Source organism: Miscanthus floridulus, chromosome 13, assembly GCF_019320115.1.
Source record: "Miscanthus floridulus cultivar M001 chromosome 13, ASM1932011v1, whole genome shotgun sequence".
NCBI classification, from domain to species: Eukaryota; Viridiplantae; Streptophyta; class Magnoliopsida; order Poales; family Poaceae; genus Miscanthus; species Miscanthus floridulus.
This window is the reverse complement of record NC_089592.1, coordinates 45,139,132-45,162,724: the sequence shown is the minus strand read 5'-3', so window position 1 is coordinate 45,162,724 and position 23,593 is coordinate 45,139,132. Positions and strand designations below refer to the sequence as shown.

At 46.0% G+C, this 23,593-nt stretch overlaps 1 pseudogene; it reads right to left on the bottom strand.

Moving 5' to 3' along the window:
* Positions 1-2,340: 2,340 nt before the first annotated feature.
* On the bottom strand, positions 2,341-17,697 carry LOC136499770 (arginine decarboxylase 1-like; annotated as a pseudogene).
* Between the last annotated feature and the right edge of the window lie 5,896 nt (positions 17,698-23,593).

Sequence of the window (23,593 nt, the reverse complement as noted above, 5' to 3'; positions counted from 1 at the left end):
TACAAAATTCGATTTGTAATCTTATTTACTAATCACTTGCTTTAGTGTTGTTGTAGAATTTTTTAATAGACTATCCACTCTCCTCTAGCCAGTAGGACCTTTCAGGCGCCCGACGCCAGCACATACGCTGCGCTCGTGTCCGCGTTCTCCGGAGCCGGGGATGAAGCCGGATGTGGTTAGATACACGAAACACCCGAACTCTTCCCTTTGCAGCACGGAATCTGGTCCGGTGTTCTGCTTTTGTGCTGTTTGTCCAGATTCCTACATTCTCGATAGCCTGTATTAGTTTGATTTGTGCTATTCTCCCAACCTCTGAATTCGTTGTTGTTTGATGCAGCAAGCACGCAACACCCGAACTCGGCTGGATCTGCTGCGGTGGAAGAAGCAAGCCATGGTCAAGTTCCTCAAGAAGGACGTCGCCGACCTGCTTAAGCATATGTCATTGGCAAGTGAGCAGCATGGAAGAATTGAGCAATTGACTGATGAGTGATGACACAAGCAGAAAAGACCAAGGTGAACTGTCAGAACATTTTGGTTAAATCGCTTGTGTTTTGTTCACTGCTACATGTTCCCATGTAATATAAAAAAACAAAAACATTTGTTCGTTTTGTTTTTATAAGTTTTTGGTGTATTCTGCAGAAATTGAAGCTTTCATGCAAGCACTTGATGAAGAAAAAGAGCTTGAAATTCTGGAGAATAAAAGCCATCAGTTAGAGAGCAAGTGCTGCAAGGATTTTCCTTAAAGTGCAGATGTTTCTAGGACCAAAGCTCTGGCAAAACTCGCAACAAGTGTTGACAGATTTGATGAGTTGTGTAGCTTATATATGAGAATCTTCTTTTGGAAGTGGACAACCTTTAGTACCGTAACGAGACTCAGAGATCCCTTTTCTGTGGCAAGAAGTACTAATATGGGCGCAGAGATTGCTGTCTGTGAAATTCTGAGCAGTTATTGGCAGAGGTGTTGCTTGTGGTTTATTATCTCCAACATTGTTTATTCTCTAACAATGTTAATAATCTTTAAATGTTCCTTTTCCATAGCACCACACTGTTGACTGATTCAATAGCTACTAGGTTCATCCAGATTCATTTTCCCCATAATTTCTTCTGTTTATTCATAGGCAATTACGGTGAACATTTTTTGCTCTTTTTTCCAAGAACCAAACATTTTGTATCAATCTATCCATGATTCTGTAGAGAATAACAGGTGTCAAACTGCACTATTAGGAACAACATTTGTACAGTAATTTGTAGGGCATATTGTAGGCTATCCATGATTCTGTAGATTTTTTTCAGATTCAGGACTATTAATTATAATAATCCACCTAGCTGACAACACTATTCTCTATCAGTACCATTTTTTCCGACTACATTCTTTGGTTAGATATATCTCTGTAGATTCTCTGATGGAAACTGTTGTGCAAAGCTTTATGTTGCTAGAAATAGAGTATTCTAATACTGAATTAGGCCGATGGCTTACATACATTGATTCATTGCCCGAATGATGTAAACTTTGGATAGCAGAACTAATGGCTTACTTTGATTCGTGTTGGTGTTGCAGGAGACACCGTGGTGCATGCTCAGCCTCATCACTGAGCTGGCGCTCTAGACACACAAGCTGCTCCGTAAGGTCGATGGTCGATGGCCGATGCCCGCATCATCATGGTTATCAAGCAGTGCGGTCTCAGGTCCCACCGCCATCTGTGATGGTGGGGTAGGATGGGAGTGAGGAGGCTGCGCACCGCCATTACTCAACGAGATGGCATGGACCTTGTTCCGTAACGGCAAGAAGACCGGTATGCGGTGCGGTGCGCCACCATGGACCAAGACCTCACGGTGGAGACGTGCAGCCGACATGGCACTGGCACCACATGCTTCTTTGCAAGTTCTAGAAACTATTAACAAATCTGAATGATATTGGTTGGATGTGAATATTTACTTTCATTTTTTGGCAACGCCTTGCTATTTAGTGGTAACTCTGTGCTCCTATACTTGGTTGTGGACAAACACCCAAAGGTGTATGTTTTTTGTGCTTTTTTGAGCGGTAGTTGTGGGTTTCAGCACCAAGGGCGCTTTTTTTTTTGCTTTTTAAGAAATGAAGAAAAATATATTTTGATATGTAGAATTCACTCAACCATGTTGTATTGGTACCCATCTTGATGTGGACAAAATTTTTAAAATATATATTATTGCTCCTGGTGTGTAGGGCATCAACGGTGGCATAGTTAGTTAGTGGTGACATGTGTTTGGTGGGGCAGTGCGTTGGTGTGTCATGCCGACTTGGTGAGCGGCTTGGTTGTGGTCTTATCCTTTTTTCTTTGGGATAATTGTCTGTTGGACTATCTAAAGTGATGGTCCTTTGCTGGCGGACATCCACTTTGGAGCATTTTGCCAGAAGACACTCTGGTTCGGTGAAATTAGGCCACAGTGTTAGACTGTAAATGTATATATGCGTGTGTATATGGGTCTGGGCCTTGGTATAGCCAGCCGGTCCTCTATTTGGTTAGAGAGATATGAGGAGATCTCGGTTTGGTCCTGTTTCTATAAACCACGAGATCTCATCTCCCCTATATATATATATATACATAGGTCTCTCCAATCAATCAATCTATTATTCCACGCAATCCTTATTGCTTTCACACAGGACACTGCGGACCGGTTGTAGCCGGTTGAGGAGATAGAACAACGGTGAAATGACATTCTTGCCCCTGTCGCTTTCTTCTTCCTATCTCTCTTTCTCTTTTTTTCTATTTCCTGTCCCCGCCACCCTCTCCGCCTCCCGCACCCGCCTACGCAGGACAGGCCCGCGGCCGAGCGCATCACGACGAAGCAGTGGGGGCCATCGCACTGCCACACGTGCACCATGCTGGGCCCGCCAAAGAGGTTGTGCAGCCCGCCGAGGGCCTCCTTGTGACAAAACCCCCTAATTTATACAAGATCAAGTACGGCTGTCCCCGCTAACACGTTGACACGCGCATACTTTCACTTATATAAACCCGGTAGTCCGCCAAGTGTCACGAAGGACCTCGGTAAATCAACATCACAACAAAGATCGCGTGATTAATCAAATACACATCACATACATAGAGTTGCAGCGGAAATAATATTACAAATGGGTTCACAAATAATAGTACAAGTTTGGGTTTCAAAACCGATTAAGGGAAAACAACATAGCTTTCAGTGATTACATTAATATAAGTTTCAAATATATTGCTAGCATAAGTGACATCCTCTGATAAAAGCATATAGATGAGAAATAAATATAGAGTCACCGAACCCACCGGCAGTTAGCCACCATCTTCAGTAGGCCGAGAACATCACCTGCAACATGGTGGGATAAACCCTGAGTACTTGAATGTACTCAGCTAGACTTACCCGTTATAAACTAGAAATAAAGTGACACCAAGGAGTATGCAAGGCTTTATAGGTAGAGTTAGCTAGACAACATTTTGCATAAAAGCGTAAGTAATATAACTAGGAGATTTAGTACCTCTAGCATCAATTTGAATACCTATTCGATTAAGCATATCTAGATTAGCACATGTACTAGAGAAATCACTTGATTAAGCTAACAAGCATTAGTAACCATATCCGGTATAAGAATAATTTGAGCATTATCATAACCATCAAGTTTTCATTAAGTTACTCTACGTTGCCGCTGCTCAGTCAAGTTCTCACTATCCGAGAGAGATGGTGATTTGAATCAATTCCTACCCAGCTGGGGAATTTATTCCTAACACAAACTGAGGCACACCCCGCGAAGGTAGCCTCAGGTCACCTTTGGTACAATTCAGGACTAACTCATGGGTCCAATCAACACCGCACCCTTAGAGATTCTACCAATTTGCCAGGAAGATCGGGACCCGGTCCCACCCTTGGACTCACGCCATTGGCTCTCCACACATCATTACTGCCTCTAGTGTGCGCACTTTCACTTATTGGGGCCCGGCCTGAATTGAGCTACTCGGCTTTCGCGGTCGTATCACCAGATCTAGCCAACTAAGTGCTAGGCATGCGTTCAACATGACATGAGGACATAAAGCGAATCGGTCCTTAATTGACACAGATGGGGATAGATAGGCACCCAAGACCTCCATGCCTTGTTGCTTCTCTATCACGATCCCGTTCGGTCTCCTTTATTCATTGACACATGATTATTTCTACGATAGCAAATATAGCCAACCGTGCATTGGTATCCACATATATCTCGCAGGTGACAGGAAATCACCCGACTTCTACCGGTCTAAGCATTGCTAAGCATACATTCGATCCTGGACCTACATAGGGTTCAAGGTATATTTCTGGACAAGGGAGTTCAATGCATCAAGTGGTTCCAATCAACTCTTATAACCTAATGCATCAAACATAAATGACTCAAGTGATATTTGTAAAAACATAGGAGGCTTAGAATGCTCCGGGGCTTGCCTATAATCCAACACTAGGTCAGTGTTTGTTAGATGACACTCGCTTGGCGAGTATCTCCCATCTCAGCACTTGCTTAGTCCTTCCGTCTTCTGGATTCACCATACTCCATCTTTGGGTTTGGCTCCAACATCGCGTCCTTCATGTGGTTCATCTAGCGTACCTAGATGAGATGCAAGATGCAAGTGTATGAATATAAAGAATGGTCACATCATATTGATTTAAGCACTAGTGAGCAAGTCATTCAACTAAGTAACTAGGGCTATATAATTTAGAGCATGCACCAGCAACATCAAGAATGGGAAATCAACTTAAGTGCATACACAGAATTTGGACAGCAGTACAATAGTCGCGTGTTTTAACCATAATTGGAGTTATAATCATTTCATAAAAGTGATCTTGGACTTTCTGGAAAGCTAATGAAATTGTCTACAACTTTGTTATTCATTCCAAAAGCAAACTCATAGGTTAACATGATCAGTTATACCAATATCTTAGGTCGGTACCGATAAGGACAGAAAACTGACAATAACTTTAGAAATGTATAACTGGAGTTCTAATCATCCAACAAGCATAATCCTTTACTTTATAGAAATCTTATTAAGTATATACAACTTTCTTATTATCATCTTTAGGTGATTCAACAGTTATTTGGCCTTAAACACACAAAGCAACAATTCTATCCAAAACATGGACAAAATCTCACATGCAACTTCAGACAGTAATAAGTTGAGTTCTAGCTTTCACAACAAGGTGGTTCTAGACTTTTTAGAAATATTAGCAAACCATGCATAACTTTGTTATAAACACCACAAGCTAATTCCAAAGTTAACCAGGTCAAACATCACAAAGAAGACATCTTTGTCCAGATTAGGACAGAATCTGTCACTCCACTTCACAAGCTCATAACTAGAGATTTAGACCACCAAAAGGGGTGATCTTTAACAATTTGGAAAGCTCATGAAAATCACTACACTTCTCTATTATCACCAATACATGATTCCATGTTTAAATGAGCCAAACAATACAATTATTCAGATCTATTCAGATGACATGCGAAAACCTAACAGCAAATTTTTAAAATCTGTAGCTCCTAAATCATCAGGACTATAGTAATGAAAATTTAACACATGCTAGATTATGAAGTTACCTACAACTTTGGTATTCGCCATATTCATAGAAAACATCATTTGCATCACAAAACTAATTGCACAACCAAAACTGTATATGCAGCCATTTCAGACTATAACAATTTGATGTTTCACTTGTTTTGCTAACAAAGAGCATGCACACATGAGCCATTCAAAGAACTTCAACCACCACCAATATACTTAGTAACACATTATTGAAACATCAAGCACTCAAACATCACCAATTACATTTTCAAGCTTCATCTACGTTTATGCTTCTATTACCCCTTTCTCCTAATAATCCTATAAATATATTTTAGTGATATATGAGAACAACTAGTTTGGGGTTGAGATTTTTATTAGTGATAGATGTTATCAAAACATGGCTACTGCACAAATTTCACATGCTCAGGTTTTATAGATTAATTACTATGAAAAAGACAAATTGCTATTGCAAGAAAACATGTAAAAGCAAGATAAATCTAAAGATCATCATTTTCTATAAACACATAGCCATATTATATGTTATTATGGTAGCAAAACATCATACAAAGGTAGTGGAACCATATTTTCCATTTTTACACGTACATAAAAATTATAACTTATTTAAAACCATTTATCAAGCATTAATCAAGTTAAATCAATAACTCAACCATAATGCATATAATAAACATGACATTTTTACCACAGCACACATATAGCATCAGTAGCCTACAATAAAATTTTCACAGCAATTGGAGGGCCACAACTTTATATATGAAAGTAACAAGCAAAACAAGCTAAAATTGCCTATTTACAAGGATTAAATCAAAACATAATAAAACTGTACACAACTAGCATGTTTAATATTTTTCTTAGCTAGAGAGTGTCATCACAAGACTAACACAACTAGCATCACAATTTTTGGACTTCTATAATTCAAGATATGCATCTAACCAACTTAAAAGCATTTCTAAAAGCATCTTGCAAGAATAAATAAAAACATCAGAAACTTTCTACTAACACATATCATATTATGACTCTACTGTATAGATCTACTCACAAGGATTCCAAAAAGTCCTCATTTGCTATTTTTGGATTTTTCTACAATTTACAATGATTTTCCACAATTTTAGCCAATTAAAAGGAACAAAGGAAAAACACATTTGCACAGAGGACCCTGCAAGAAACTTTAATTAAACCAAGCAAACAAGTCCTAATAACACTATTTTTATGAGTCTTGGATTTTGCACTTAACCCCCTAGAAGACTCCCTATTTACGCTAGAAGCTCCCTCCTCTTCTTCACCCGGCCGGAAGCAGGGCAGCTTGCCGGAGCTCGTGATTTTGACCGCCGTGGTGCTCGTCGGTGGCGAAGGAGGGGTCCTAGAGCATCAACATGCCCAGCCACCCCGTAGGAGGTCCAATCGCAAACGGAGACGGCTGATGGAGGACCGGCCACATGAGCTAGTGATGGTCACGACAACCTCGCCGGCGGCAGCCGCGCACGGTGGTGGAGGCGTTCAGGAGGAGAGGCGCGGCGCGCATGGGGCGGCTTGAGGAACACGAAGGCGAGGCCTGTTGGGATGGATGGGGCTCGTAGCAGCGGCCATGAGCTCGGCTCGGGAGCCGGCCATGGTGGCGACGGCGGCAGGCTCCGACGGTGCCAGCTAGGGCGAGCACGCGCTGTGAGGTGGAACATGCCATCACGAAGGCAGTGGTGGTGGTCATGAGAGTGGAGGAGGCACAGAGGGTACAGGAGGCACGGGCGGTGTCGAACTCTACTCTGGCGTCTATGGCAGGCATGGCCACGAGCGATAGCAGCAACAGCGCTAGCGAGAGAGCGGCATGCTACGGCGAAGCAGGCGACCACAAAGCTATGCAAAGGAGGAGGAGAGGGAGCAGTGCTCGCGGCAGCAGCTCAGGCTCTGCCCGATGGCTCACCATGGCAGCAGTGGCCATGGAGGAGCGACAGCGACGACGAGAGCGAGCGAAAGGGAAGAGAGGGTGAGTGCGGAGTGGAGCTCGATGTGGGATAGCGTCTGGCAGTAGCGTGGCTTAGGCATGGCGTCCCCGATGCGTGGAGCAGGGTGGGGTGCTTAGCTCGGGCATGGAGGCCATGTACTAGACACGTGTTGCCCTTTGAGACAATTTCCTGAACAGGTGGCAGGTCAGCGACGTGGGTAAGGTGGGCGCCATTTTTGGGCTAGCTATGGGCCAATTTGGACCTTGGTTCCAAAAGCAAAGTTGTAGCCCACCTAATGATCTACAAAACTCATTAAGGGTGCCTATCCATTAGAGCTCTCCATTAGCGCCTAATTAAGCCCGAAGTTGACAGTGTCAGCGACTAATCGAGGATTAAGCCCCTCTCTGCTTGAGCTCGAATTACATGGTCAAAACGTGGTCAAATTTATTCCAACTTTTTGTATATCCTTCTCCGAAACATATATTCCAACTTTTATATTTGGCTCAACTTGATTTACTTAACAAAAATCCAAGAACATGAAACGCCAATGTCAATGACGATGAATTCCGGACTTAGAATTATTTAGAGCCCATAAACAACAGTCGATTCCATCTTGAGTCCTCTGTTTGAGCCACTTAGGAGTTGAATTAGGTCTTGGTCCAAAAATAAAGTTTGTTGTACTCCACTCAAACTTCAACTTTTATTAAAGGTCCAACTTCATATCTGGTACAAAAACCATTTCTTCATCTTGGTCAAAGCAACATCTCGGTAAACCCAGGAATTTGGGGTTTCGACCAATTGAGGCCTTTTCTTGACATTTGCTCAACACGAACCCTTCATAAATTTTATTGTAGAGTTCAATTAGAGTCAGTTGAGCAAGGTAGCAAGGTTTGGTCAACATCTCACATTCCCATTTACTAAATAAAGCAATCTAAGAAAGATTATAACTTATCATTTCATGTGACTTCTTGATTCCAAACTTCATGAAACTTTTCCACCAGTCAAATGGATGCCTGTTGATGTAATGTACATGAAATAAGAATGTTTAACATTACTCTTGCATAATCTTAACAAGGGCACATATGTAAGTAAGGGTGTGTTGTTCAAGTTTAAGTTGGAGCTCACTCTTGTAGATTTGATCTTGAAACCTTCATCACCACTTAACATGTCATGTTTGAGCTCAAACTCATTGCTTAACTGGTGACAAACACCTAGGGTGTTACACTCCTGGTAGGCGCCCTCAAGGAACATGCCTAGGTAGTAGCCGCGGGTGGCATGGGTGGGGAGCTCGTGCAGCGGTAGGCCGTGCCTCCCGCCAATGAACTCGCTCACCTTGCTGTGCTATCATAGGTGAGGTCCGAGAGGACACCATCGATGGCGGGGCGCTCCTATAGGCACTAGATCATGATGATGGGGAACTGCTGCCCGATGGCCCACATGTCTAGCAGGGAGGTGAACACGGACAGGTTGATGTGGTAGGTGCACGGCGACTCGGGCACGCCCATGCTGTGGGCGATGAGCTCATAGAAGGCATCCACCATGGCTAGGTGCTCCAGGCCAAGAACCCCCTCCTTGAACTGCTCAGCAAAGCACCACTTCAGCTGGTCCACATACAGGCCGTAGGTGTCATAGTCACCACGCACGGTGGTGGTCATGACAATGCAGTAGTGAGCGCGGCAGTCATCGGTGAGCTCATCGAGGAGGTAGGCTATGGCCATGTCCAGGCAGCCAGGCATCGTAGCCGAGAAGGCCTCGAACACCAGGACCGAGTGGTGGGACACCAGTGTGTGGCCGCTCTTGCTACAGATGATGGGGTGCTTGCACCCCCTTGCGGTCATAGACGTGGCCGACGGCGACCACCACGGCCACCGCATACTCCTCTAGGCTGTACACCACTGACATGTCGATCTGTGCGGCGTGAGTTCCATCATAGTCAATGTCAAGTCCACAGCCTCGTTGATGCGCAAGTTTGCACCAAGGTGGGTGAGCTCGTAGTAGATCTATGTGGCCTCGCTGACGCCGTCGGAGAGCAGGGCAGTGGTCATGATCTAGGAGCCAATGTGGATGTGCAGCAGCTGGAGGTAGTCGAGCATAGCAATGGCCTTGAGCTTGGTGACCACGGACAGTATCTACACGGCGTTGAGGCCGAACTTGCCCTTCTCCCCAGGACATGGAGCCATGTGGTCAGTGTGCTTGGTGTGTAGCTTGGCACGCATGTCGACGATGGGGCGCACATTGAGGCGGCGGCTGGCGTCGATGACAATGTCGAGCTCCTCCTCCTGCTCAAGCACGATGACGGTGTTGAGGCCTATGGAGCGCGCCATGAGCATGAGCGAGATGTAGCCATTGTCCTTGTAGCCGTTGCAGATGAGCAGGGTGTCCGAGTTGCCATGCGCGGCGAGGTAGCTCATGGCGAGCAGCAGCACTGGCAGGTGCGGGAGGCGGAGAGGGTGGCGGGGATAGGAAACAGAAAAAAGAGAAAGGGAGAGAGGAAGAAGAAAGTGGTAGGGACAAGAATGTCATTTCACCGCTGTTCTCTCTCCTCAACCGGTCCATGGTGTCCTATGGCCTAGTTTCACCGAACTAGAGTGTCTTCTGACAAAATGCTCCAAAGTGGGTGTCCGCTAGCAAAGGACCATCACTTTGGATGTCCAACAGACAATTATCCCTTTTTCTTTAGACCATGCGTAGGACCATGCAAGGGCCTAAATAAAAGTGTGGGAATACAACAATTATTTGCAATGAAATATATTTCAATATACCAACTGTGGCAATACGTCTCAGTTGACTCGCATGATGCACGACATTGTGCAATGGCCCTCGGTGGCATGGGGGAGCGTGGGGGGAGGGCGCACGACGGCCGTGGCATGGGGGGAGGGTGCGACGACACCTGTAGCTGTTGGTGTGAGCCGGCACATAGCTTATCGAGCACTAGGTATGCCATGCGTTGATCATTTCCTGAGCCAAGGCACTTGTGGCCCAATAGCGACTATGTACCGCATCAAAACAATTATGAACCGATACAATAAAAGTTACATATTGCATCAGAGTTTAGCACTATCAATCCGTTGCAATAGTACTTCCTAATTGCACCCATATTCTGAACCGATGCAATACCACCTACATATTGCATCAAAAATCAATGCTAACACAACAAAATTTGTTCGATGCAATAATTTCTACCAATTGCATCTTGGGTACGAAATCAGTGAGATAGGCCATACCTATTGCATCGACATGAATTACTATCGCATCAAATTTATTGCCGATGCAATAATGCCCACCTATTGCATCAGATTTGCAAAATTGATGCAATAGCAACCACCTATTGCATCAGATTTGCGTTTGATGTAAGGCAAAGCGATGCGATAGGGTCAAAAATTAGTAGTGTGCTAAGTTATTGTCGTAGAACCGACCAATTTATAAGAGTACAAGTACGATGGCAGCCCACAAGCGATCGCACTGTCACACTTGAACCCATATAAACCTAGTAGTCCGTCGAGTACCACGATGGGTCTCGATAAACGATTACAACAACCAAGACTATACATGATTCAACATACATGCCACATATTACATAAGGTTCGCAGATACATTTTCATCCTCAGAGTACGAATAAAAGTTATTACAAACCAAGTTTGATAGATAAAGCGGAAGCAATTAAGTTTGAAAATAAAGTTTCCAACATAGTTTGATATAGTGCCAAGTAGGATCACGGTCCACAAAAGCAAAGATAGGGATTAATAAAGAAGCCTACCCAAGGCTTACTCCTCATCCACGGCGGGTTAGAAGCAACTCTTGCAATAACCATGATACACAGTGCCATCTGCAACAATGGGAAAATAAAACCCTGAGTACGAGAAGGTACTCAGCTAAACTTACCCGTCATAAACCAGAAATAAAATGACTCCAAGGATTATGCAAGGCTGTATAAGTGGAGATAGCTTGACAACATTTTGCATAAAGGCAATTGACTTAGTTGTACAATTAGGACTCCTTTATCAATTAATTATAACTATCCCTCTCTAGATTTGCAACTATCCTATGCCAAACATGTGGTATATCAATTTAAAAGCATACAATAGTAACCATAGCAGGTATTGTACTTCCATATTCATTCGAACCATCATGTTCCATAACATAGTTACTACGATGTTGGGACTAGCCAAGTTTCTCACTATCCGGGAGAGACGGCGATTCGAATCGATTTCAACCAGCTAGGAATTTATTCCTAACACAAACCCAGGCATACTGCGTGAAGGCAGCCTTAGGTCACCTTTGGTACAACTCAGGTCCACATTTCGTGAGTCCGTACCACGCCACACAATCTGGGACACCAGATGTCAGGACGTTCAGGCCTAGCCTACCCTTGGGCTTAGTCTGATCGCCCCCCCGCAAGGAGCGCACAACAGAATGGGTCCTGGCCTGAGTTGAGCTACTTCGGCTTCGTGGTCGGAACGAGTTATCCGGCTAGCTAAGTGAGAGGCATGCGTTCAATCTTGTTAGAAGCGCCAACAACGGTACGGTCCTTAATCGACACAGACGGGGATAGATCCACACCCAAGACCTCCATGTCTTGTTGCTTCTCTATCGACATCCCACCCGGTCTCGATTTTCTGTTACCCCATGGTTCTGTTCCACGATAGCAAATATAGCCAACCGTGCTCCGGTATCCACCTATATCTCGCAGGTGACAGGACATCACCCGACTTCTACCGGTCTAAGCATGGCTAAGCATATATTCGATCCTGGACCTATACTGGTTAAAGGTGTAATATCTGGACAAGGAATGTATATACATCAAGTGTTTCCATTCAACTCTTATAACCTAATGCATCAATCATAAGTACTTAAGTAATCATTTGTAAAATACTGGGAGACTTAGAATGCTTTGGGGCTTGCCTCGCAGAAAGGAAGTGGGGCGGTGGTCAGGACACTCCGGAAGCTCTTTAGGATTCTGCTCCACGCCTTCAGGAGCTGCGACTTGAGGATTCTCCGGCTGGTCCCCTTCCTCTATCTCGTCGAATTCCAGCAACGTTATTTCTTCCTCCGATCCTAGGTGCATGAATATGGCATAAGATATTGCGAATGCATAAATGTTAACAAGGGTAGTGTGATGATACATGAAGAATGCATTCCTGCAATTATTCTTATCAGCATGTGGTTTAAGTAACAACAAGTGCATCGCATTTACTGAGTAGGTGCATATCTCTTCTTGATTATGTAATTAATTACTTCGACAATGCATCTACTACTTCACAAACAGCGGCTACTTATTTTACTCATAACTGGAGTTCTAATTATCCAAATGCAGTGATCCTAGACTTTCTGGAAATCTTATAAAATTACCTACAACTTTGTTATTAACCATTTTTACAGAAAACATCATTTTTAACATGCAACTTATCAAACTCCAGAATCTGTCCGGAATCCTTCCAATTCGCATTACAATGTAACAATACTTCTACTTCATGGAATCATTCAAAGTTTGACAACACAAAGTCTACCACCAGTTTAAGCACACCAAATACACTCAAGAAAATATAATGGTGAAGCCCAAACTATTTATTTAAATGCCTTTATTATTTTATTTAACTACTTGGGTTAAATAATAAATATATATCAAATGTGCATAGTAAATTCTTAAAAATTTATAGTGGCTTACTAATGCTACCAAAAGACTACTGTAAAATTTTCATGCCATTTTATTTAGTAAAACACTCTATACAAAAAAAGACAAAGCATAAAGGCTTAAAATAGCATAAATAGAAAACCCTAGTGAAAATTGGAGATCTAAAAATTACAAAACACACTCAAATCTGGAATATATGAACTATCCTATACTCTCACTGCCGCTGTCCGGTGGGACCTACTGGACAGAGGACCCACGCGTCAGTGAGACGAGAACAGAGCAGGCGGCGCTATGCTACCGGCGCGGCCAGAGCTCGCCGACGGCGAACTCACCGGCGGTGACATCATCACGGTGGGACCTACTCGACCTAGCGCATCTATTGCACTACTCGGGTGGCCCTCTCGTTTGGAGCTAACGACTATGGCGGCGACCATGGCGGAGCGGTGGCGTAGGACGACGGTGAGACACCGGTGACGACCTTGGCGGCTCAATCAAACGCGCGTACAAGCATCTACGAACTACGGGAAACCTAGCGTAGCGAGAGGTGGACTGTGGCGGCGTGGCCACGACGACGGGGTTGGCGGCGGGGCTTCGGCGAGCTTGCACGTAGCGCTGTGGCTTACCAAGCACCGTCAGCAAACATGGGTGGACGCAGCGGGTTGCTGGGGTGGTGGTGGAGTGCTGCTGGTGGTGATGGAGTAGCTAGGCAGTGAGCTGGTGCCGTCAACGACGATGGCGGCGAGCGGCGCTGCTGCTTTGGCGCTGTGAGCGAGCGAGTGGGAGGTAGGAGAAGCAAAACAAAATGTGGCGCAGGTGAGGCTCTCGGTCGCGGGCAGGGGCTTCAAATGTCGTGCTTAGGCGTGTCGTGGCCTGTGTGGTCAGAGCAACGGTGACACGCGGCCGTGGCTGGCCACCACGCGGTGGCTCTGCCCTGCGCCGGTCGGCCACCGAAACGGTTCGGTCAGTTGATTCAGAAACCGAATCGGATGTCTGACAGAGGGTTTTCATGTTGATTTATCTCCCGATACAAAGCCGTTCAGTGAATGATTCCAAAACAAAAGTTGTAGTCCTAAGTACCATCTACAATTCTTGTTCAATGAACTCGTGCTAATTCACAACCAAAACGGAGTTATATCATCCCCAATGTCAGCCTGTCAGTCGGTCAGTGAACATGACTTAGAAAAATTTTATAAGTGTTGAATTGTTTGTTTTGCTACCTCTTGTGATCCAATTTCAAACATGTTAGGAGCTGAATCATTCAATGACCCAAAAATAAAAGTTGTTCCTTAAATCAAATACTACAACTTTGCTTTAGTGACCACCTCCATGCAAGGTCTCTAACACCTAGTTCAAACTTGGTCAAACATGTCACATTTAAAGAATGGTACACTTCAAACTATGGCTTAATGACCTATTTACCCCTAAGCATGAATATCAAAGTTGTTCATAATGATACTCTAAACATGTTTAAGCAAATTGCAAGGTCATACAATCATTTCATGTATTAGTCACTCATAGAGCTATTTAGTATAATCACATGAAACATGACTTAAGGGCTTGATCATGGGAAGTGACATTCATGAACCATGTTCCATTTGTTAACCTAAGTATTGCCAATATATTTTTGTGACTCATATCAACCATCTACATGTATACACTCATGATCATATGCATCTACACATGGAGACATGAAATAATGAGAAAAGTTGCATACGTTCAAGGAAACATGCGATAACAAGCAAATGTTGCAGATGTTTCAATCCAATGTTTCAATTGTAAATGCTTGTTTATGAATGCTTGATGCTCATGCTCATGTTATGCAAGTCAAGTTATGCAAGGCTAACACCCGAGGTGTTACAGCCCCTCCCCCTTATAAAAATCTCATCCCGAGATTTGCAAGACCTACCATTCTTGGAAAAAGGCGGGATAAACTTCTCGTAAATAATCTTCTCTTTCCCACATAGCATCTTGTTCACTATGATTGTTCCACACCACCTTATAGAACTTAATAATCTTACTCCGTGTTACTCTTTCCAACTCCTCTAACACTCGAATTGGCTTTTCTTCATAGGTCAAATCCGATTGAAGCTGCACGTTGGTGGGTGCAATAGCTTCTTCAGGTACTCGAAGACATTTCTTCAACTGAGAAACATGGAAGACATCAAATATTGCACTCATCTCTAGTGGAAGTTGTAACTTATACGCAACATTTCCTTTCTGTTCCAAAATCTTGTATGGCCCCACATATCTGGGTGAAAGCTTCTTCTTCATCCCAAATCTCTTCACGCCTTTCATGGGTGATACTCTCAAGTATACATAGTCACCCACTTTAAAAGTTAGTGGTCTTCTTCTTTTATCAGCATAACTCTTTTGTCTCGATTGAGCTGCCTTCATATGCTGTTGGATGATACGTACTTGCTCTTCAGCTTCATTGACAAAGTCAATACCAAAGTACCTCCTTTCACCGGGCTCAATCCAATTCAATGGAGTTCTACATTTTCTGCCATACAATGCTTCAAATGGAGCCATCTTGATACTTGCTTGATAACTGTTGTTATAGGAGAACTCAGCTAAAGGTAACCATTTCTCCCATGAACCTTTTGAAGATATAACACAAGCTCTAAGCAAATCTTCTAGGATTTGGTTCACTCGCTCCGTCTGTCCTGAAGTTTGCGGATGGTATGCCAAACTTCTGATTAGCTTGGTCTCCAAAGCCTGGTGTAAGTGCTCTAGAAACGAGCTATGAACTATGGGCCTCGATCTGAGATTGTAGTCCTAGGTATTCCATGCAGTCTCACGATCTGGGAAACATATATCTCAGCGTATTTCCCAACTATATACCGTGTGCTCACGGGTATAAAGTGTGCTGACTTGGTGAGACGATCAATAATAACCCATATTAAATTGTGACCTTGTGGTGTCATTGGAAGGCCTGTGATAAAGTCCATGCTGATTTCCTCCCATTTCCAACCTAGAATAGGCAATGGCTGAAGTAATCCAGCGGATTTCATATGAACAGCTTTTACCCTACTGCAGTTATCGCACCTAGCGACATAGGCTGCGATCTCTTTCTTCATCTTAGTCCACCAAAAATGGGTTTTCAAATCTTGATACATCTTACTACTACCCGGATGGATAGACAATTTGGACGAGTGAGCTTCATTTAAAATTTGATTCCTTAGCTCACGGTCTTTTGGTACCACAAGTCGGTCCTCAAACCATAATACACCCCTTTCATCCAATCTGAAATGCTTGGTCTCTTGCTCTTGCATTTTTTTCTTGATGTGACTTATTCTTACATCTGTCTGCTTGTGGGGGGTACGACCCTGGATACCCACGGTAGGTCACATGGGCTATGCCTCCAGGGGCGGCCCTAGCCCGCAAGAAGGAGCCTTGCGGGGCATGATTCTGCTCGATGACCCCCGCAAGGCACGAAGAGGATATCCTAAAGATGTTACGAGATCTGATAGAATACGTATGATCCCATGTTTCTTGTAATCTGTTATTACTTTCTAGTTATCTCTCAGATCTAATCGACTTGTAACCTTGCTCCCTAGACTATATAAGGCGGGCAGGGACCCCCTACAAATTCACGGCAAATCATACGATAGCTAATACAAACCAACAGACCACAGGAGTAAGGTATTATGTCATACTGACGGCCTGAACCCATATAACTCGTGTGTCTCTATTGCCTTCTTGTTCTTGATTACACGCTCCTCTGCCGATCAATCTACCATCGCAGGATACCCCTCGGTGGACTGCCGACGATATTCTATCAACAGTTGGCGTGCCAGGTAGGGGTGTTCATGTTGTTTCCTTATCGAACAAGATGGTTTTTTCCACAGGCTCTTCGTCCCTCCCATAGCCCGGCCAGATCTTCATGGTCGGATCCATCACATGGGTCATCAACGTCGACGGAGTTGGAGAGCTTCTCGAGCCGGTGCAGGTCTATTTTGCACCGACCACCCTCGCACCTACAACCGCAGATCCAATCTTAGAACCACTTCTAGGGTCGACTCCATCAGCCACCCGCCGCTCGCTTCCTTGCTACCAGAGGAGGCATGTCAACAATGATGATCTGATCAAATCTATCGATCGGGTCGGCCTGAAACTCGCCGATTGCCTCTCCATTGCTGAGTTGGCTCTAGACACCCTTGTTCAGCACCGAGCACCCTCTGATCCCGATCTGTCGATGTTCAATGCTCAGTAAACTCTAGGGATCGCCACCCTACCCTTCGGGCTCACCAACACTGCAGCTACATATCAGGACGCCCTGAGGGGCAAATTCGCCGACCAGCTCGCCGACCAGCTTCCACCAACCGTCAACATGCTGCACGCCGGCCGGGGTCTCGGAGCATCTCTCCAAACTATCATTGAGGAAAATTCGGACTCCGAATCTCAAGGATCCACCGAGCCCCTCGCCGAGACCTTCACCAAGCAACCTCCTCTCCTGCCTTTCTAGGGTGGCGCAATCTTCAACGTCAGTATCGATAGCCCCCCTCGGAACAGCGAAATAGATGAGGAACGCGCCGCCCGTGAAAACAGGAACGCCAATCACGTGCAACGGCATGGTAATGAACGCGCCATTGCGATGGCCGAGGCCGCTCGTGATAACCAGTTCGATTCAAAAGGAAGGCCCCTCCATCACAACCTCAACGAAGAATTCCTCCACGTTGACGGCCACGACGTTTTCAAGACTCCGAGCACCAATCTGGCCGTGGCCGCCAATGAACTTGCTCACCTCCTGCAGATGCCCGAGCTCTCCAAGGTCGCCGCTATGCTTAAAGCGGCACACTGTCAAGTTAACGAGATCCGAGAAGTTCAGAGACCTTCATGCTCCACAAGCGTGATCCGCCGATCAGCCGATCCTAGATCTAATCGCCGCCCCAGTCAAAGACGCTTCGCCGACCACATCGAGCATCATCGCCAGCATGACCAAGAGGTCGAACAGGACGCTCGAGTGCACCTCAGTAACCTTCGGGATGCATGACGGCGTATCGATCAATGATGTTTCGAGCGCCATGAAGATGAAGTACGACATCGCCAGGAGTACGAGCAAGAGTACGGCAACCTAGACTCAGCTCTGGAGTCGATCGTCGCCGGCAATACTGCCGATGTCAGCCCTGATAGCCCAGAAGGGCCCCTTGCATTCACCAGGGCACTCCGAATGCTCCAATGGCCCCATGGTTTCAAAATCACCTGAGTCGAGCCCTACGAAGGAAGGATGAACCCAACTCAGTGGTTGCAGGCTTACGCCACCGCCGTCCACGCCGCTGGAGGAGACACCAACGTCATGGCGAACTATCTCCCTATCATGCTCATGCCAGCCGCCATGAGCTGGTTCACAAGCCTCGCCCCGGACTCTATCGGCTCTTGGGAAGATCTGAAGAGAGTTTTCACCGACAACTACATGGCCACATGCAGGCGGCCGGGCACCAAGCATGATCTCAATCGCATCAACCAAAAGCCGTCCAAACTACGCAGCTACATCAGACGCTTCTCTGAGATGAGGAATTCTATTCCCAACATCACGGAGGCTGAAGTCATCACCGCCTTCATCCGAGGACTTCATCACCGAGAACTCTGTTCTAAGTTCAACAGGAAGCCACCTACCGGCATCGGTGAGATGATCACAACCGCCAACTAGTACGCTAACGCCGAGGAAGTGGAGGTGCATTTTAATGAAGATACAGGCACTAATCGCCCACCTCGCCGCCATGACGACCGCAATGACGATCGACAGCACAACGTTCGCCGCCACGACGACCGCAACGACAACCGACAGTACAACGATCGCCGCTACGACGACCGTAGTTTCCATCGGGACAGCAGACGTGATCGGCTAGATGGATTCAAGCCTGGTCAAAATCACCGGCGCTGACCAGATCACTTTGTTGCCAACGTCAATGAGCCGCGCGCAAAATGTAACTACGATGAGCAGTACAAGAAGATCCTCGACGGTCCGTGCCCCCTGCACAAGAACGCTAAACACAAGATGAAAGATTGCCTTAGGTTTGGCTAAGGAGTTCTAGGAGAAAAAGTACAACGACGACAATGGTGGGAACGGAGGACGCTGACCACCTGGGGATAATAATAATGCCTTCTAGGACCACGACAAGGTGGTTGCCGCCATCTTTGGGGGTTTCGCCTCCAACAAGAGCAGAAGGGAACGAAAGCTCGCCGCCCGACGAGTGCTCGCCGTCGTTTCAGAAGAAACTACCGCCAACCCCAGCTATCGCCCGTGGTATGAAATCTCCATCACCTTCAGCAGGGCCGACCAGTGGGCAGACATACCCTACACAGGGCATTTTCCCCTCATCCTTGACGTGACTGTCCAGAAGGTGCTCTTTAGAAAAGTCCTCATTGACAGTGGGAGCGCTTTGAATCTACTCTTCGCCGGGGCCCTAAGGGAGCTCGGCCTTAGGACAACAGACCTTATGCCCTCAGACTCCTCCTTCTGGGGCGTGGTACCTGGCAGGGCATCCAGACCACTTAGGGAAATTACCCTACCAGTATAGTTTGACACGGCAACCAACTACCAAGTGGAGCATATCAACTTTTATGTCGCTGACTTTGACACCGCCTACCACGCCATACTAGGGCGTCCGGCTCTGACCAAGTTCATGGTCATTCCTGTACTATGCGTATTTGGTGTTGAAGATGCCTTTGCCTGTAGGAGTCCTGTCTCTGCGGGCCAACCTCTCCGTCGCCTATGCCCTGTGAGACAGAAAGTCTCGCCCTCGCCGAAGCCATCGACCTCTCCATCCAGATGGCCAGCGTGGTCGCCGAAGCCAAGACCGCATCTGCTGATGACATGGAGATCCCAGAGCCTCCCCGGGCCTCCGCCATGTCCAAGGAAGTCAAGGAGATCGGCCTTGGCCTCGACGACCCTTCCAAGATGGTGAAAATTGGGGCTCACCTTGACCCCAAATAGGAAAGCGTGCTCGTCTCCTTCCTACGCACCAACACCGATGTGTTTGCTTGGAAACCTGCAGACATTGCCGGGGGTACCACGGGAGAAGATCGAGCACTCCTTGAATGTCTCGCCGACCGCTAAACTGATCAAGCAGAAACTTCGCCAATTCGCGCTAGACAAAAAGGAGGCTATTAGGGTAGAAATAAAATGGCTCTTAGCTGCCGGATTTATAAAAGAAGTGTATCATCTAGATTGGTTAGCTAATCCTGTTCTTGTTAAGAAAAAGAATAAAGAATGGAGAATGTGTGTTGATTATACTGATCTTAACAAACACTGCCCTAAAGACCCCTTTGGCCTGCCTCGGATAGACGAGGTTGTAGACTCCACCGCCGGCTGCGAATTGCTCTCCTTTCTTGACTGTTACTCTGGCTACCATCAAATCTCCCTCAAGAAGGAAGACTAGGTCAAAACATCTTTCATTACGCCTTTCGGTGCATACTGCTACACCACCATGTCCTTCGGACTAAAGAACACTGGAGCCACCTACCAAAGGGCTATCCAGACGTGCCTCGACCAATAGATCGGCCATAACATCGAGGCCTACATCGACGACATGGTCGTCAAGACTAAAACCGCCGACAAACTCATCGTCGACCTTGAAGAAACTTTCACAAACTTGAGCAAATACCGATGGAAGCTGAACCCTTCAAAGTGCATCTTTGGAGTTCCATCCGGTATCCTGCTAGGCTACATCGTCAGCGCTCGGGGCATTGAACTGAACCCTGATAAGGTCTCCGCCATCACCAACATGAAATGGCTGACATGTGTCAAGGATATACAGAAGCTTACAGGTTGCATGGCTGCGTTAAGCCGATTTATCTTGCGCCTCGGTGAAAAAGGGCTACCTTTCTTCAAGCTCCTCAAGGCCTCCGAGCTTTTTTCTTGGTCAGGAGGAGGCAGACATAGCTTTCGAGCAGCTCAAATTGTTTTTAACAAAACCTCCAATCATGACAGCGCCATGACCAGATGAAACTCTGCTAGTTTACATCGCCGCCACTTCTCGAGTTGTCAGTACGGCTATTGTCAGTCGAACACGAGGAAACTAGACACGCCTACAAGGTACAACGTCTGGTCTATTTCATCAGCGAGGTACTTAATGAGCCCAAAACTCATTATCCTCAGGTGCAAAAGCTGTTATATGCAATCTTGATCACCTCACGCAAGCTCCAACATTATTTCGAATACTACAAGATCGCCGTGGTCACGGAGTTCCCTCTGGGAGATATTCTCCGCAATAAAGAGGCCAATGGTCGTATCATCAAGTGGGCTATTGAGCTCGGCACCTACTCCATTGACTTCAGAAGCAGGCAGACCATAAAGTCGCAGGCGCTCGCCGATTTCATCGCTGAGTGGACCGAAATCCAAGAACCCATCGCCGCCACTTGCCCCGAGCACTGAGTGATGTACTTCGACGGCGCCCTTAATATCAATGGTGCCGGTGCGAGCATTCTGTTCATCACACCGACAAAGGATAAACTCCGATATGTTCTTCGCATACATTTCCCGGTCTCCAACAACGCCGCGGAATACGAAGCATGTCTCCACGGCCTCCGTATAGCCATCGAGCTCGGCATCAAATGCCTCATGGTATACGGGGATTCCGCGCTGGTTATCAATCAGCTTAATAAAGATTGGTCCTATTCTAGTGAGAAGATGGACGCTTACTGCGCCGAAATCAGGAAGCTTGAAGGGAAATTCTACGGCATCGAGTACCACCATGTGGTACGGGATCAAAACCAAATAGCCAACCAGCTATCAAAGATAGGATCTTCTCGCACCGCGGCTCCACCGGGGGGTTTCGTTCAGGACCTCTTGACACCATCCATTAAAGAAGATAAGGAAGTTGTAGAAGTACCCCCTGCCGAGCAGTTGGTACTCACGATACCTTCGCAGGTCACTGATTGGAGGGAACAGTTCATCAAATACCTCTCCAACGGTGAAGTACCCACCAACAAAATCGAAATCGAACGACTAATTCGCCGAAGTAAGCACTACGTGTTGGTAGACGGCAGCCTGATGAGGAAAAGTGCCAAAGAAGGGATACTGCAGAAGTGCATCATCCACGACGACGGTGTGAAGCTACTCTCCGAAATTCACTCTGGCTCCTGTGGCAATCATGCAGCATCGAGAACGCTGGTCGGCAAAGCTTTTCGAGCAGGTTTTTACTGGCCCATGGCCATCTCCGATGCGGAAAATCTCGTTCGACGATACGAGGGTTGTCAGTTTTTTGCCAAGCAAATACATGTACCAGCACAGGAACTACAGACCATCCCAGCTTCTAGGCCATTCTCATGCTGGGGACTGGATATGATCGGACCTTTCAAACCAGCAGCCAGGAGGTTTCTGGTATGTCTATGTCGCCATTGATAAGTTCTCCAAGTGGATTGAGTACAAACCACTCATCATAGCTACTGCTAAGAAAGCAGACGAGCTCTTTGAAGACATCGTACATAGATTTGGTCTCCCGAACAGCATCATCACTGACCTCGGGACAACTTTTACCGGCCATCATTTTTGGGACTTCTGCGAAGAACGGTGCATCTCTGTTAAATATGTTTCCATTGCTCATCCTAGAGCTAACGGCCAGGTCGAACGAGCCAATGGTATGATCCTCGACGCCCTAAAAAAAGGCTCTATCAGAAAGAAGAAAAGCATCCGGGCAGATGGCTCAAAGAACTACCAGTTGTGGTCTGGGGACTACACACTCAAGCTAGTCGCAGTACCAGCATATCTCCATATTTTATGGTCTATGGCTCAGAGGCCATACTTCCAGCGGATATTGCATTCCGAGCACCCAGAGTAGAAAACTATGATGAAGACCAAGCCGCAGCTGTTCGGACAGAAGACATTGATCGGGTCAAGGAAGAACGTCTGATTACTTGTGTTCGCACATCCAAGTACCTTGAAGGTCTGTGGAGGTATTACAACCGTAACGTCAAAGGTCGTTCGTTCACGATCGGCGACCTCATCTTATGTCGGAAACAAAAAACCGAAGGGCTTCACAAGCTGTCTTCACCATGGGAGGGCCCTTACATCATAAAAGGTGTTACTCGACCAGGGTCTTATCGCCTATGCGACTTAGATGGACTCGATGTTCCCAACTCCTAGGCACATAGAGCACCTTATACGTTTCTACCCCTGAAATAACATAGATATGTATTCTTTACTTTAATATTAATAAAGTTCTGGTCTCCATAATTTCTCTACATTTTTCCTTCATCATAAGCTTCACTTACCGTTAGCGGGATATACGCCACTCCATGACGGCCTCCAATACGCTCGACAAGTACGCCCAAATCACCAAGCATGATTTCTCCAAATCGCCGCATGATTCTCCAAATCGCCAAGCACGATTTCTCCAAATCGCCGAGCACGATTTCTCCAAATCGCCGAGCATGATTTCTCCAAATCGCCGAGCACGATTTCTCCAAATCGCTGAGCACGATCTCTCCGATCGCCGAACTTGACTCCTCCAATTCGCCGAACACGT